General features: G+C 39.4%; 1 long non-coding RNA gene across 2 annotated transcripts in view; it reads left to right on the forward strand.

Annotated features, from left to right (window-relative positions):
* Nucleotides 1-297: 297 nt before the first annotated feature.
* LOC115896162 overlaps nt 298-17,292 on the forward strand; it is a 32,008-nt gene continuing 15,013 nt past the window's right edge. Inside the window, exons 1-3 of one of the 2 annotated variants that reach the window (XR_004056100.1) lie at nt 298-405; nt 11,999-12,131; nt 13,748-13,859. This is a non-coding gene — a long non-coding RNA (uncharacterized LOC115896162). Of the gene's footprint in view, nt 406-8,291; nt 8,383-11,998; nt 12,132-13,747; nt 13,860-17,292 lie in introns of those variants that run through there. The other variant, XR_004056101.1, reaches the window with a different exon arrangement.

Below are 17,292 nucleotides of genomic sequence, written 5' to 3' on the forward strand. Positions count from 1 at the left end.
TGATGGTGAAGCTGAGGTCCAGAAGAGGGCAGGAGCAAATCCCGCGCACTCCTCAAGCAACGGGAGCCTATGTCGGGGCCGGGGTCACAGGGAGCGCTCCTGTGACCTCTAGGGCCCTAGAACCGGGGAGGATGAGAGACTGGGGTCCTTTCGTCCACCCCTGGGGCTGGGCAGAGGATCAGCCTGTCCCGCAAGCCGAAGCCGCTTCTGGCCAGTCCCAGCTGCGGCCCCTTTAAGAGGGGGTGGTGCTTCAGCCTGGCTGGAGGGACGCTGCCAGCGTGCGTGCGCCTACGGAAGCCTAGACTGCGCATCCTGCGAGGCGCCAGCGGCGGCGTGGTTAGAGTGGGCTTTGGAGAAGCCGTGGTGGCTTCCATGTGGTGGTGGAGGAGGAGGCAGGTCTCAGCGGTAAGTGGCGGGGGCATGGTCCCCACCGGGAACCCTCCAGGCCTCCCTGCTCCTTCCCTGCCACTCCCTTCTTTCAGGCCCTGACTTCTTCCTGGGCATCTGGGCCCCAGTCGTCCACTTGGGGGCTGTTGTGGGGTTCTGGCCACGGCAGCGGTGAACCGCGGGACCTGGGTCCTTCCGAGCCCCACGGGCCACTGAACTGGGGCCTATGGTTGTTTTTGATGCCTCAGGACCTTTAGAAAGACCTCGCTAGGGCAGGGAACATCTATAGTTTCAATTCTTTGAGGAGTCTTCAGCTATTTAGCTGTTTTTCATGATGTGTATCCTAATTTTCATTTCCACCTAAAGTGTATGAGTTCCCCTGTCTCCAAAACCACGCCCTCATTCCTATTTTTGGTTTTGTTTTTGAGATGGAGTCTTACTATGTCTCCCAGGCTGGAGTGCAGTGGCGCCATCTCAGCTCACTGCAACCTCCGCCTCCCGGTTTCAAGCAATTTGCCTGTCTCAGCTTCCCGGGTAGTTGGGACTACAGGCGCCTGCCACCACACCTGACTAATTTTTGTATTTTTAGTAAAGACGCGCTTTCACGATATCGGTCAGGCTGGTCTCAAACTCCTGACCTCAGGTGATCCGCCAGCCTCGGCCTCCAAAAGTGCTGGGATTACAGGCCTGAGCCACTGTTCCCAGCCCCTCCTATTTTTTATAAGTTTTCTAGGAATAGGCATTAAGTGTGAGATTATCTGCGTGTGGTTTCGAATTACAGTATTCTAATGAATAGTTAATTTTGAGGACCTTATCTCTTTTTTTTTTTTTTTTTTTTGAGGACCTTATCTCTTATCTGTTGTTTGGTTTTATGTCTTTGCAGAATTGTCTGTTTAGGTTCTTTGAGAAATATTAAATTGAATTGTTTTGCTATCTTGTAGTGTTTTTTGTGTACACGTTAGACGACAACTCCTCGTGAATTACATGATTGCCTGAAATGTTTGCCTAATCTATAGGATGCTTTTCTATGTGGAAAGTAGTTTGCTTTGCTGTGCAGAAACTTTTCAGGTTGATGTAGTCCGATGTTTATTTTTTGCGTTCCATGCATGTAATTTTGGTCACCCATATAATAAATTATATATCAATGACAAAGCATTTCATTGTCAATGAGGTTTTTCTTCCAGGGTGTTTGTTTCTTTTCCTTTTTGCAAAGGTGAGCAAAGATTCAAGTGACCCAAAATATATGCTCAACCTGTGTTGTAGTTAAAAATATTTTGTGGCTTATGGTCTTTTGTTTTGGCTTTCAATTTGAGGGGGGATTGATTTTCATACATCGTGTAAAATAAGGGTCCTATTTCTTACTTCTGCATCTGGATATCATTTTTCTGAAAAGTATTCTTTGAGCAGACTCTGCCTTCCACATTGTGGTGTTCTTTGTCAAAGTCAGTTGACCATGTCCATATTTGTGTTGATCATGTTTTTCTCCTCCCTGTTTTTGTCCACAGTTCTAGGTATTTGATTTTATGCAAGTAACATATATCTGCTGCATAACTACAACTTGGCAGCAGTTTAATTTGATATCGATGATTGTGGGTCCTCACTTTGATTGTTTCTCAGAATTCCTTTAGATATTCATTACTTTTGTGGTTCCCTGTGATTTTTAGCAATATATATTTATTTCTGTTAACTTTTTTTCACAACATAAAGGTCCGTAGTTAAGGGTACAGTTTCTTTTTTTTTTTTTTTTTTTTGACTTTTTTTTTTTTTTTTATTATACTTTAAGTTCTAGGGTACATGTGCATAACGTGCAGGTTTGTTACATATGTATACTTATGCCATGTTGGTGTGCTGCACCCATCAACTCGTCAGCACCCATCAATTCATCATTTATATCATGTATAACTCCCCAATGCAATCCCTCCCTCCTCCCCCCTCCCTCCTCCCCATGATAGGCCCCAGTGCGTGATGTTCCCCTTCCCGAGTCCAAGTGATCTCATTGTTCAGTTCCCACCTATGAGTGAGAACATGCGGTGTTTGGTTTTCTGTTCTTGTGATAGTTTGCTAAGAATGATGGTTTCCAGCTGCATCCATGTCCCTACAAAGGACACAAACTCATCCTTTTTTATGGCTGCATAGTATTCCATGGTGTATATGTGCCACATTTTCTTAATCCAGTCTGTCACAGATGGACATTTGGGTTGATTCCAAGTCTTTGCTATTGTGAATAGTGCCGCAATAAACATACGTGTGCATGTGTCTTTGTAGTAGAATAATTTATAATCCTTTGGGTATATACCCAGTAGTGGGATGGCTGGGTCATATGGTACATCTAGTTCTAGATCCTTGAGGAATTGCCATACTGTTTTCCATAATGGTTGAACTAGTTTACAATCCCACCAACAGTGTAAAAGTGTTCCTATTTCTCCACATCCTCTCCAACACCTGTTGTTTCCTGACTTCTTAATGATTGCCATTCTAACTGGTGTGAGATGGTATCTCATTGTGGTTTTGATTTGCATTTCTCTGATGGCGAGTGACGAATGAGCATTTTTTCATGTGTCTGTTGGCTGTATGAATATCTTCTTTTGAGAAATGTCTGTTCATATCCTTTCCCCACTTTTTGATGGGGTTGTTTGTTTTTTTCTCGTATATTTGTTTGAGTTCTTTGTAGATTCTGGATATTAGCCCTTTGTCAGATGAGTAGGTTGCAAAAATTTTCTCCCATTCTGTAGGTTGCCTGTTCACTCTGATGGTAGTTTCTTTTGCTGTGCAAAAGCTCTTTAGTTTAATTAGATCCCATTTGTCAATTTTTGCTTTTGCTGCCGGTGCTTTTGGTGTTTTAGACATGAAGTCCTTGCCCATGCCTATGTCCTGAATGGTACTACCTAGATTTTCTTCTAGGGTTTTTATGGTATTAGGTCTAACATTTAAGTCTCTAATCCATCTTGAATTAATCTTCGTATAAGGGGTAAGGAAAGGATCCAGTTTCAGCTTTCTACTTATGGCTAGCCAATTTTCCCAGCACCATTTATTAAATAGGGAATCCTTTCCCCATTTCTTGTTTCTCTCAGGTTTGTCAAAGATCAGATGGCTGTAGATGTGCGGTATTATTTCTGAGGACTCTGTTCTGTTCCATTGGTCTATAGCTCTGTTTTGGTACCAGTACCATGCTGTTTTGGTTACTGTAGCCTTGTAGTATAGTTTGAAGTCAGGTAGCGTGACGCCTCCAGCTTTGTCCTTTTGACTTAGGATTGTCTTGGCAATGCGGGCTCTTTTTTGGTTCCATATGAACTTTAAAGCAGTTTTTTCCAATTCTGTGAAGAAACTCATTGGTAGCTTGATGGGGATGGCATTGAATCTATAAATAACCTTGGGCAGTATGGCCATTTTCACGATATTGATTCTTCCTATCCATGAGCATGGTATGTTCTTCCATTTGTTTGTGTCCTCTTTGATTTCACTGAGCAGTGGTTTGTAGTTCTCCTTGAAGAGGTCCTTTACATCCCTTGTAAGCTGGATTCCTAGGTATTTTATTCTCTTTGAAGCAATTGTGAATGGAAGTTCATTCCTGATTTGGCTCTCTGCTTCTCTGTTACTGGTGTATAAGAATGCTTGTGATTTTTGCACATTAATTTTGTATCCTGAGACTTTGCTGAAGTTGCTTATCAGCTTAAGGAGATTTTGGGCTGAGACGATGGGGTTTTCTAAATATACAATCATGTCATCTGCAAACAGGGACAATTTGACTTCTTCTTTTCCTAACTGGATACCCTTGATTTCTTTCTCTTGCCTGATTGCCCTAGCCAGAACTTCCAACACTATGTTGAATAGGAGTGGTGAGAGAGGGCATCCCTGTCTTGTGCCAGTTTTCAAAGGGAATTTTTCCAGTTTTTGCCCATTCAGTATGATATTAGCTGTGGGTTTGTCATAAATGGCTCTTATTATTTTGAGATACGTTCCATCAATACCGAATTTATTGAGCGTTTTTAGCATGAAGGGCTGTTGAATTTTGTCAAAAGCCTTTTCTGCATCTATTGAGACAATCATGTGGTTCTTGTCTTTGGTTCTGTTTATATGCTGGATTACGTTTATTGATTTGCGAATGTTGAACCAGCCTTGCATCCCAGGGATGAAGCCCACTTGATCATGGTGGATAAGCTTTTTGATGTGCTGCTGAATCCGGTTTGCCAGTATTTTATTGAGAATTTTTGCATCAATGTTCATCAGGGATATTGGTCTAAAATTCTCTTTTTTTGTTGTGTCTCTGCCAGGCTTTGGTATCAGGATGATGTTGGCCTCATAAAATGAGTTAGGGAGGATTCCCTCTTTTTCTATTGATTGGAATAGTTTCAGAAGGAATGGTACCAGCTCCTCCTTGTACCTCTGGTAGAATTCAGCTGTGAATCCATCTGGTCCTGGACTTTTTTTGGTTGGTAGGCTATTAATTGTTGCCTCAATTTCAGAGCCTGCTATTGGTCTATTCAGGGATTCAACTTCTTCCTGGTTTAGCCTTGGGAGAGTGTAAGTGTCCAGGAAATTATCCATTTCTTCTAGATTTTCTAGTTGATTTGCGTAGAGGCGTTTATAGTATTCTCTGATGGTAGTTTGTATTTCTGTGGGGTCAGTGGTGATATCCCCTTTATCATTTTTTATTGCATCTATTTGATTCCTCTCTCTTTTCTTCTTTATTAGCCTTGCTAGCGGTCTGTCAATTTTGTTGATCTTTTCAAAAAACCAACTCCTGGATTCATTGATTTTTTGGAGGGTTTTTTGTGTCTCTATCTCCTTCAGTTCGGCTCTGATCTTAGTTATTTCTTGCCTTCTGCTAGCTTTTGAATGTGTTTGCTCTTGCCTCTCTAGTTCTTTTAATTGTGATGTTAGAGTGTCAATTTTAGATCTTTCCTGCTTTCTCTTGTGGGCATTTAGTGCTATAAATTTCCCTCTACACACTGCTTTAAATGTGTCCCAGAGATTCTGGTATGTTGTATCTTTGTTCTCATTGGTTTCAAAGAACATCTTTATTTCCGCTTTCATTTCGTTATGTACCCAGTAGTCATTCAGGAGCAGGTTGTTCAGTTTCCATGTAGTTGAGCGGTTTTGATTGAGTTTCTTAGTCCTGAGTTCTAGTTTGATTGCACTGTGGTCTGAGAGACAGTTTGTTATAATTTCTGTTCTTTTACATTTGCTGAGGAGTGCTTTACTTCCAATTATGTGGTCAATTTTGGAATAAGTGCGATGTGGTGCTGAGAAGAATGTATATTCTGTTGATTTGGGGTGGAGAGTTCTATAGATGTCTATTAGGTCCGCTTGGTGCAGAGATGAGTTCAATTCCTGGATATCCTTGTTAACTTTCTGTCTCGTTGATCTGTCTAATGTTGACAGCGGAGTGTTGAAGTCTCCCATTATTATTGTATGGGAGTCTAAGTCTCTTTGTAAGTCCCTAAGGACTTGCTTTATGAATCTGGGTGCTCCTGTATTGGGTGCATATATATTTAGGAGAGTTAGCTCTTCCTGTTGAATTGATCCCTTTACCATTATGTAATGGCCTTCTTTGTCTCTTTTGATCTTTGATGGTTTAAAGTCTGTTTTATCAGAGACAAGGATTGCAACCCCTGCTTTTTTGTGTTCTCCATTTGCTTGGTAGATCTTCCTCCATCCCTTTATTTTGAGCCTATGTATGTCTCTGCATGTGAGATGGGTCTCCTGAATACAGCAGACTGATGGGTCTTGACTCTTTATCCAGTTTGCCAGTCTGTGTCTTTTAATTGGAGCATTTAGTCCATTAACATTTAAGGTTAATATTGTTATGTGTGAACTTGATCCTGCCATTAGATATTAACTGGTTATTTTGCTCGTTAGTTGATGCAGTTTCTTCCTAGCCTCGATGGTCTTTACATTTTGGCATGTTTTTGCAATGGCTGGTACCGGTTGTTCCTTTCCATGTTTAGGGCTTCCTTCAGGGTCTCTTGTAAGGCAGGCCTGGTGGTGACAAAATCTCTAAGCATTTGCTTATCTGTAAAGGATTTTATTTCTCCTTCACTTATGAAACTTAGTTTGGCTGGATATGAAATTCTGGGTTGAAAATTCTTTTCTTTAAGAATGTTGAATATTGGCCCCCACTCTCTTCTGGCTTGTAGAGTTTCTGCCGAGAGATCTGCTGTTAGTCTGATGGGCTTCCCTTTGTGGGTAACCCGACCTTTCTCTCTGGCTGCCCTTAAGATTTTTTCCTTCATTTCAACTTTGGTGAATCTGGCAATTATGTGTCTTGGAGTTGCTCTTCTGGAGGAGTATCTTTGTGGCGTTCTCTGTATTTCCTGAATTTGAATGTTGGCCTGCCCTACTAGGTTGGGGAAGTTCTCCTGGATGATTTCCTGAAGAGTGTTTTCCAACTTGGTTCCATTTTCCCCCTCACTTTCAGGCACCCCAATCAGGCGTAGATTTGGTCTTTTTACGTAATCCCATACTTCTTGCAGGCTTTGCTCATTTCTTTTTCTTCTTTTTTCTTTTGGTTTCTCTTCTCGCTTCATTTCATTCATTTGATCTTCAATCGCTGATACTCTTTCTTCCAGTTGATCGAGTCGGTTACTGAAGCTTGTGCATTTGTCACGTATTTCTCGTGTCATGGTTTTCATCTCTGTCATTTCGTTTATGATCTTCTCTGCATTAATTAGTCTAGCTGTCAATTCTTCCACTCTTTTTTCAAGATTTTTAGTTTCTTTGCGCTGGGTACGTAATTCCTCCTTTAGCTCTGATAAGTTTGATGGACTGAAGCCTTCTTCTCTCCTCTCGTCCAAGTCATTCTCTGACCAGCTTTGATCCGTTGCTGGCGATGGGCTGCGCTCCTTTGCAGGGGGAGATGCGCTCTTATTTTTTGAATTTCCAGCTTTTCTGCCCTGCTTCTTCCCCATCTTTGTGGTTTTTTCTGTCTCTGGTCTTTGATGGTGGTGACGTACTGATGCGGTTTTGGTATAGGTGTCCTTCCTGTTTGATAGTTTTCCTTCTGACAGTCAGAAGGACTGTCTGTTGGTCTGTTGGAGATTGCTTGAGGTCCACTCCAGACCCTGTTTGCCTGGGTATCAGCAGCAGAGGTTGCCGAAGATAGAATATTGCTGAACAGCGAGTGTACCTGTCTGATTCTTCCTTTGGAAGTTTCCTCTCAGGGGTGTACTCCACCCTGTGAGGTGTGGGGTGTCAGACTGCCCCTAGTGGGGGATTTCTCCCAGCTAGGCTACTCAGGGGTCAGGGACACACCTGAGCAGGCAGTCTGTCCGTTCTCAGCTCTCAACCTCCGCGTTGGGAGATCCACAGCTCTCCCCAAAGCTGTCAGACAGAGTCGTTCGCGTCTCCACCGGCTCCTGCTACTTCCCCTGTTGGTCTTCAGCTGTGCGCTGTCCCCAGAGGTGGAGACTACAGAGATAGGCAGGCTTCCTTGAGCTGCTGTGAGCTCCACCCAGTTCGAGCTTCCCAGCGGCTACAGTTTCATACAGATAGGTTGGATCAAATCAGGGTACTTAGGATCTCTATTCCCTCATACAGGTTTTTTTTTTTTTTTTTTTTTTTTTTTTTTTTTTTTTTTTTTTTTTTTTTTTTTTTTTTGTGGAGAGAACACTCAAAATTCTCCCTTTTTGCTTTTTTAGAAAAATATAGTATTATTAACTCCAGTCACCAGGCTGAGAAGGAGAACGCAGATTTATTCCTTTAATGTTAAGATAGCTTTGTTTCCATAACCAATCCTTTCCCATTCCCCCTCTATCTCCCAGACTCTGGTAACCAATATTGTGCTTTCTACTTCTTTAAGATAAACATCTTAAGGTTTCACGAGTGGTATCATGCAGTGTTTGTCTTTCTAGGCCTAGCTCATTGCATTTAACATAATGTTTTCCAGGTTCCTCTGGCATGCTCTAAATGACACTGTTTCATTATTTTGATGGCCAAGAATATTCCCTCATGTATGTATACAAGAGTTTCTTGATCCCTTTATCTGTGGATGAACAGGTAGGTTGAACATATACCCAGTAGTAGGAATGCTAGATGGTATGGCATTTCTTTTTTTTTTTTTTGTCTATTCTTTGCAGGGCCCCCAACTTTTTTTTTTTTTATAGTGTTAGTACTAATTTACATTTCCACAAGCAGGTCCCCTTTCTGGAAATTGATACCAGGAATTGTCTTTTTAAATATTTTAATATTTTTGTAATGTTCCTTCTAGTTGGAGTGAGATAAGATCTGAGTGTGATTTTGATCTACATTTTTATCATGAGTAGTAATGTTAGCCACATTTTATAAATGTTGGGTCAGTTTCCTGTCTTCTTTGCACAAATATCTTCTCAGGTTATTTGCCCAATTTTGGTCTGGTTATTTTTATGTTTGTTTGTTTTTGTGACAGCTGGTAGTATTACTGACTTGTACGTTTTCAAAAATAACCCCTTATCCAAGGTGTGTTTGCCCAAACTACTTCTCTTATATTTTTCAGTATGCTTTTTCATTGTGTCCATTGTTCCCTTTGTTGGGCAAAAACTCTTCAGTTTGATGTGGTCCCACGTGTACAATTTCTTGATTAGCTATGCTGTTGGTTACTAATCAAGAAAAAACATAATCCCTACCAAAACTGTCCACTGTCAGTGATTTTTTCCCTTGTAATTTTGTTACTTTTTGCAAACCATGAGCATACATCCAGGTTGCCCTAAATATACGCACACCTGAGATTGTCTTCATAGGAACTTTATGGTTGCAAGTTTTGTGTATAATCTTTAATTCTTTTGAGTTGATTATTGTGTATTTAGAACCATAAGGGTCCAATATTATTATTTTGAAAGTGAATATATAGTTTTGGAACTCTTCCCCATTGTGTCATTTTGGTGATGTTTTGAAAAATGTGTTCAGTCTTTATAAATTTGTGTTTATTGTTGAGCGCCCTCATTTTGCTCACTGGTCTGTTTCTCCGTGTATGCCAGTTACATATGAGTTGGTTAATTAGGGATTTTCACTTAATTAGAACTCAGGGAATGTGATACATCCCATATGGTTTGTATTTCTCAGGGATAGCTTTGCAAATTCTTGGTGTTTCACATTTCCACATAAATTTTGGCATTTTTTAAATATTTCTTTTTGTTTTATTATTATACTTTAAGTTCTAGGGTACATGTGCACAACGTGCAGGTTTATTACATATGTATACATATGCCATGTTGGTGTGCTGCACCCATTAACTCGTCATTTACATTAGGTATATCTCCTAACGCTATCCCTCCCCCCCTCCCCACAATAGGCCCTGGTGTGTGATGTTCCCCTTACTATCTGGCATATGCTAAATGTATATAATTAGAGGGTACCAGGAAGATTTTGATACATGTATATGTTGAGTAATGATAAAATCAGGTTATTTCGCATCTCTTCACCTCAGATAGTTATTATTTTTTGAGTGATGACAGCATTCAGAATCTTTTCTTCTAGCTACTTTGAAATATATGATACATTTGTGTTAAGGCTAGTCATCTTCCTGTGGAATAGAAGACCAGAATTGATTACTCTCATCCCAGAGTAACTTTGTACCCCCATTACTGATTCCTTCCCAGACCCCCTCCACCTCCCCAGCAGCCTCTGGTCACCCCTATTGAACTTTCTACTTCTAGGAGATAAAGCTTTTTTCGGTATACATGCCTGAGATCATGTGGCGTGGAACTTTCTCTACCAGGCTCATTTGTTGGATCTGATGTTCTCCAGATTTCTTCATGTGGCTACTAATGAGGGATTTCCCAAAGCTTTATGGCTGAAACATATTCTGTGGTATATCTATATGGCAGTTTCTTCATTCCAGCAGCCGCATATGGAAAGATAGGTTCGTTTTGTACCTTGGTCACAGTTACGAGTGCTTTGGTACCCATGGGAAGGCAGGTAGCTCTCTTCAACCTAGGAATTTCAACTGCTTCAAATGTGGAACCAGTGGTGGGGGCTGCTTGCTGACATGGTAGTTGTGAATTTTTTCAGGAACCTCTAGCTGTTTCTTATAGTGTGTATACTAATTTACACCCCCACCAATTGTGTTTAAGAGGTTACCCTTCTGTAAGTCTACACTGGCTGTCACCTTCAAAAATTTGTGTTTTGTTTATTTTTGGTAGCAGTCATTCTGAGTGGAATGAGACAGAATCTTAGTGTGGTTTTCTTGGGCATTTTTGTATTAGTGATGTCAAGAAAGTTATTTGAGAAATCCCCACATTGCTTTCCATGGTGTCCAAAGTAGTTTGCATTTCCACCAACAGCAAACCAGCATTCCTCTCCTCCTCTGCCTCCTTGGCAGTCATTCTTGTGGACTGTGTCATAACTGCCATTCTGACCGGTGTGAAATACTATCTCATGGGCCTTTTGCTTGTATTTCTCTGATGATTGCTAAGTTAGAAAAATGTTATCCTGTCTGTTGGTTGCTGTAAACCTTCTTTTGAGATGTGTGTTTTCATGCCTCTTGCACTTTCTTCATTGAGTTTTTGTTTTGCTGATTTATTTGCTTAACGTGTTTGAGGTAGATCCTGAATATTAGACTTCATCAGATGCATACGTGGGAACATTTTCTTCCATTATGTAAGCTATTTACTCTGTTGTTAATCTCTTCTGCTGTGCAGCCACTCTTGTATGTTAGGCCCCACTTGTCAATAATTGTTTTAGTTGCACTTGCTTGTGGGGACTCAGGCATATTCATGTTCTGCCAAATCCTCGGTCAAGAAGGGTACTTCCTAGGTTCCCTTGCAGGCTTTTCATAGTTTGAGGTCTGGCATTTACATATTTCATTTACTTGAATTAATTTCTGTACACAGTGAGACACGGGGCCCCACTGTTTTTCTTCTGCAACTGGCTAGCCATTTATCCCAGCACCATGTATTGAGAGGAGGAAGTCCATTCTCCAAAGCTTATTTTTGTGGATTTTGTTGAAGATCAGATGGTGTTAGGCGTGTGGGTTTACATCTGGATCCTCTAATCTGTTCCACTGCTCTGTGTGGAATGGGGTCCCTAGCTTTTCAATGAAATTTAAAATTGGGAAGTGTGACACAACCATTGTAGTTTGGATTTCTCAGAATTGCTTTGGAAATTCAGGCTGTTTTGTGGTCCACATGAATTTTAGCATTGTGTGTTTACATATTTTTTTAAAAGGTTGGCCATATAGTAAAGGTGTACAATGTGGGGAGTTAGATGGGGGCATTTTGGTTAATGCAGACACAGAGGAATGATAAAATCAGGATATTTAGAGTATTATCACAAACAGTTGTTAATTTATTTGTGGCGAAACATTTGGAATCTTGCATTTACAAGAGTTTCTATTATCACAAACAGTTGTTAATTTCTTTGCAGTGAAAACATTTGGAATCTTCTTTTTCAGATTTTGTGAAAAAGGTGTGATGTTGTGTTAATCTCTAGTCACTGTGCTGTGGAACAGAGAGGAACAATTTATTCCTCTCATCTAAGTGTAACTTTTTACCTATTTCTGATCCCTTCCCACGCCCCCTCTTCCCTCCAACCTCTGGTAACCACTATTGTGCCCTCTAGATCTACGCAATAAAGCCTTTTATTTTGGATTCTACATGAGTGAGCTGTGGCAATGTTTTTCTTTCTCTGCCTGGTTTAGGTCATTTACCATGATGTCCTCCAGGTTCAAGAGTATGGCTCCAAATGATGAAATTTCATTCTGCTTTTCTGGCTGAAGACTATTTGTGTACATCCACCACAGTTACTTTATCCCTTCACCTGTGGATGGGCAGGTAAGTTTATTCTTTATCTTGGCAATTGTGAATAGTGATGCAGTCCACATACTATGGCAGATATCTCTTACATGGACTGATTTCTTTTGCACTGAGAGTATACTTAGTAGTAGAATTGTTAGATGAAGTGGTAGTTGTAGGTTTAATTTTTGAAGGAACCTCACACTGATTTCTGTACTATGTATGCTAATTAACATTCTTACCAAACTAGTTCCTCTCTGGAAATTTACACCAGCATTTGTGTCTCTCTTAATATATTTTATCGCTTTGATAACATCCATTTAAATTATAATGGATGATATGTGTGTTGTTTTGATTTACATCTTATGATTTATGATGTTATCCAAGTTTTTAAAACTTGTTTTCAATGTCTTCTTTGCAGAAATGTCTATTCAGGTTATTTTGCCCCATTTTGTTCGGGTATTAGTTTCTGTTTTGTGTTTTTGCTAGTAAGTGGTGTTAGTTGCTTAGGCATTTTGAAGGCAACCTTTTATCAGATGTATGTTTGCCGAAATCTTTCTTGTAAACTTCAGGATGATTTTTTATTTTCTTCATGGATTTTTTTTAATATGCTTGGGCACAAACTCTAGAGTGTGTTGCAGTCCCACATGTGTCTGTTTTCTTGGTTTCCTGTGATGTAGGTGACTGATGAAGAAAATCAAAATTATGACCAAACTAATCCATCACCCATGAGTTTCCCCTGTATTTTTTGTTTGATTTTGGCACACTGTGAACACAGATCCACGTTGACCTAAATATACCCACATTGTTTGTCTTTCCATTGGAGGAACTTGATGCTTTCAAGTTTTGTGTATGAGTCTCTAATTCATTTTGAGTTGATTGTTGTGCCTGTTACACAATAGGGGTCCTATTTTATTTTACATAGGGATATCCAATATTCAAAGCAATTAATTAAACAGATTCTCCCTTCTTCGTTCTGTCTTTTGGTGTTCTTTTACAAAATGTGTACTCTACCCAGGAATTTGGGTTTGTGATTTGAGCTCCCTCATTCTATCTGTTGGTTAGGGTTTCTTGGTTAATGCCAATCATCTATTGTTTAGATAACTAGCTTTTTAATATAATTTCAAATAGATGGCAGTGATTCATCCCACATACTTTGTATTTTCAGGATTGCTTTAGAAATTCAGGGTGTTTCATGGTTCCATGTGAATTTTAGCATCGTTGACATTTTTTTTTAAAGAAATTGCCCTAGAGTATATGTATATAACTAGAGGATGCAGGAGCCATTCTGATATAGGTACACCTAGCATATTGATCAAATCATAATATTTAGCATCTATGAAGTCCTCTAGGTATTATTTGTCTGTGGAGAGGATATTCAGAATCCTTTCCAGCTATTTGGAAAATTTGCTACAATATTAACCCTAGTCACCCTGCTATAGAAGAGAAGGGTACTGTTGATCTCAGTGTTCTAAGTGTAACTTTGTACCCATTACCAATTCCTGCCTAGGCCCCCTTTTCTCCCCAGCCTCTGGTAACAACTGTTGAACTTTGTACTTCTATGCGGTCAAATGTTTTAGATTCCACATGCATGAGATTATGCAGTATATGCCTTTCTCTGTCTGGCTCATTTTATTTAACATAATGTCCCCCAGGTTTTTCCACATGGCTGCACATGACTAGATTTCACTCATTTCTATGGTTGAAGAATATTCTGTTCTGGACGTATACTGCAGTTTCCTCATCCCTTCATCAATGGATGAACAGGTAGGGGTATTTCCTATCCTGGCTATTGTGAGTACTACAGTACACAGGGCAAGGCAGATATCTCTTCCACATAGGAGTTTCATTGACTGTGCATACACAGCCCATGGTGGGATGGCTAGATGAAATAGTGTTTTTGCTTTGTTAGAGGAACTTCCAGCTGTTTTTCCTACTGTGTATACAAGTTGACATTCACACCAATAGTGTATGAGAAGAGTTTCCCCTTCTGCAAGTGTATACCAGTTGTTTCCTTTTCAAACTTTTATTTTTGTTTTAGGTAACATTCATTCTATGTGGATGGGAGTGGTATCTCAGTGTGGTTTTCCTTGACATTCTCATGAGGATTAGAGCTTTTGAGAAACTTTTCTTTTACCTGTGAGTCAGTTTCACATCTACTTTTCAGACATGTCTTTTCAGGTCCTTTGCCCAGACTTATCTTCGACATTTGTTTTTGTTTCTGTATTTGCTTTTCCCCCACATGGTGGTGTTAGCTTCCTGCACATATTTTATAACAACCCCTTTCAAAGACAGAATTTTCCATAGTTTTCTTCCAGTCTGTGAGGTGCCTTCTATTCTGGTTTATTGTTTTCTTTTCCCTCCATAAGATCCAATGTTTTTTGTAGTCCCACATATGTATATATTAGTGGTGACTTTTGTGTGTAATTAAAAACAGTGAAAAAGATTACCAGGCTATTGCATTGTCTATGGGTTTTTTCTTCTAATTTTTCTTTTCTTTCTATTTTTATATTTTACATTTTGCAACTTGTGTGCATTGATTAGTCTTCTAAAATACACATTCACCCTATGTTTCCTAAGGGAAGTAAGTGGTTTCAAGAATGAGTTTAGGTCTTCAATGTAATTTACATTGATTTTTGTCCCATTTCACTGTATTTCATGTGGCTATCCAGTTTGCTCAAAATCGTTTATTGAACAGACTTTCCTTTTCCCATTGTGTCTTTTTGTGTCCTTTTGAAAAATATGTTCACTGTATATACATTTGGATGGCATACAGGACTCCCTCATTCTGTCCATTGGGTTTCCTATTTTTATGCCAGTAGCAGATTGTTTGGATAAACATAGGTTTTAGTTGTTTTATCTTTTTACCCACTTAGTATCTTTAGTTTCTTATATATGTTAGATAACAGCTCCTCTCAGGTACTTGACTTTCCATAAGTTTATCCTAATCTGTAAGATGCCTTTTCTTTGAGTTCATTGTTTTCTCCTTGTTTCAAAATTTTAAAGTTGTCCTTTGTTTAACATATTTATATTTGCTTTTGTTAGCAGTTATTTCTGTGTCCCATTGGGAAATAAAAAAAAATAGAGATGGTAAAACCATTGCATTGTTTATGGGTATATTCTCCCTAATTTTTTCTTTTTGCAACTGGCATGCACAGATTCAAGTTTCCCCAAAATAGACACTCACTCTATGTTTTTTTTTTTTTTTTCCTTGGGAGCTTTTTTAGTTTCAGGATTAGACTTAGGTGTTCAGTTTATTTTGTGTTGATATTTGTGTCTTGTGTAACATAAGGGTCTTACTTCAGTCCTTTGCACTTGAATATCCAGGTTTCTCAACCTGGGTGCCTTTGGTGTGTTTCTGAAAAATGTGTTTGTGTAATTTGGTCTGATTATCTTGCTCCCTCATTTGGTCCATTTGGTTGTCTTTCTGTGTTTATGCCACTAATGGATGGAGGGGGTCAGTGTATAAGTTTTGTTTTGTTTTCTTGTAGGTGTGTTTTTCTCTTTCTTTCTTTTTTTTTTTTTTTTTTTTTTTTAGCTTTCCACCTTGATTTTCTGAAAGAATACCTACTTTTACTGTGATTAACAATATAATGAACCCAGTACCAGTTGGGTGGTTCATCAGTTTAAAATCTCTCAACAGGGGTAAATGTGAATGAAATAATAGAAATAACAGAGATATCTATCAAAAGAGAGCTCTTATACACAAATAAGTTCCAGTATACAAGAATTCAGTAGGCCGGGCACAGTGGCTCGTGCCTGTAGTCCCAGCACTTCGGGAGGCCAAGGCGGGCAGATCACTTGAGGTCGGGAGTTCGAGACCAGCCTGGTCAACATGGTGAAACCCTGTATCTACTAAAAATACAAAAATTGGCCAGGTGTGGTGGCATGCACCTGTAATCCCAGTTACTTGGGAGACTGAGGCAGGAGAATAGCTTCAACTTGGGATGCAGAGGTTGCAGTGAACCGAGATCATGCCATTGCACTCCAACCTGGGGAACAGAGTGAGGCTCCCCCCACTAAAAAAAGTTCAGTAAACAAGTGTCACTTAAACTGTGTAAGAGTTATAAAGCAGGTATAAGAGTTATACCCCAAAAATTTTGGAAGGGTATGTGAGGGGATATAAGATCATTAACTGGATTGAGACACACACACTACTACAAATAGGACATAAGGATATAAAAGTAAAAGTTATAAATGTTAGAAGCCATTGTATCAGCATATTAGTATATTATGGCATGACCAGACATCCTTTATGGCAGGAGTGCAAGTGAGATTCAGCATTAGGAAATCCACTGATATTATTAGCCACATTCATAGAGTTCATGAGAATGCCATGTGTTCATGATCATAGATGTAAAAAGACACTGTCAGGATTCTACAGCATAGTATATTTAAAAAATTTAACCAAATCAGAATTGCTGTAAAAATGTATAAAATATGAAATGGATTTGTATACATAAAAGATAATGAAACCACAATTTTAGAAAAGTATTTTTAATAGTATGAAGAGATCAATGATTCTTTAATCAACTGATGAATTGAGCTTTCCTTCAATATAGCCACTATCTGATTATGCTCTGGAGATAAGAAAATGTATTGCAAGGAAAAATAAACAAAAATATCCATGAAAGTCTGAATATAAAAAATAACTTTTTATTTCATGTATTGTAAATACTTGGAAATTGAAAGTGTGATGATTCATAACTAGACTGAGAGAACAATGAAATACAGAATTCAAAAAATAGAATGAAACATATATGGCAATGTGCTGTACAATAAAAGCAGCAGTGGTAATAGAGGAGATGTAGGCTCTGAGTGTCTCACTGGAGACTGAAGCCCACAGATATGCAGCAAAGCCTTTGTCTCCCTGATGTTTTTCCTTCCTGCTGGTCACGTGCTTTCACACACCAAGAGAGGACATTTAACATTTGAGCCAGAGCGTCATTGGCTGTTGTCTGATGGGTGAGATTTCTGCTGGCATAGTCCATATTGTAATATGTTCTTGGGGCCCACAGGATTATTCTTGGTCATCTAAGATGTTACTGACATCACCTTAAGATGTTATTACCTTCACCTGACTCCTGTTTGTTCTTTGAAATAAGCAGACACACATGTTGTTTCAGTAATTCTTTCAGTTGGTAATTTTCCTGGTGCAATACTATGTGAGGTCACTTCCCCTCATATGACTCACAGGTGT

Source organism: Rhinopithecus roxellana, unplaced genomic scaffold (assembly GCF_007565055.1).
Source record: "Rhinopithecus roxellana isolate Shanxi Qingling unplaced genomic scaffold, ASM756505v1 contig5535, whole genome shotgun sequence".
NCBI lineage: Eukaryota > Metazoa > Chordata > Mammalia > Primates > Cercopithecidae > Rhinopithecus > Rhinopithecus roxellana.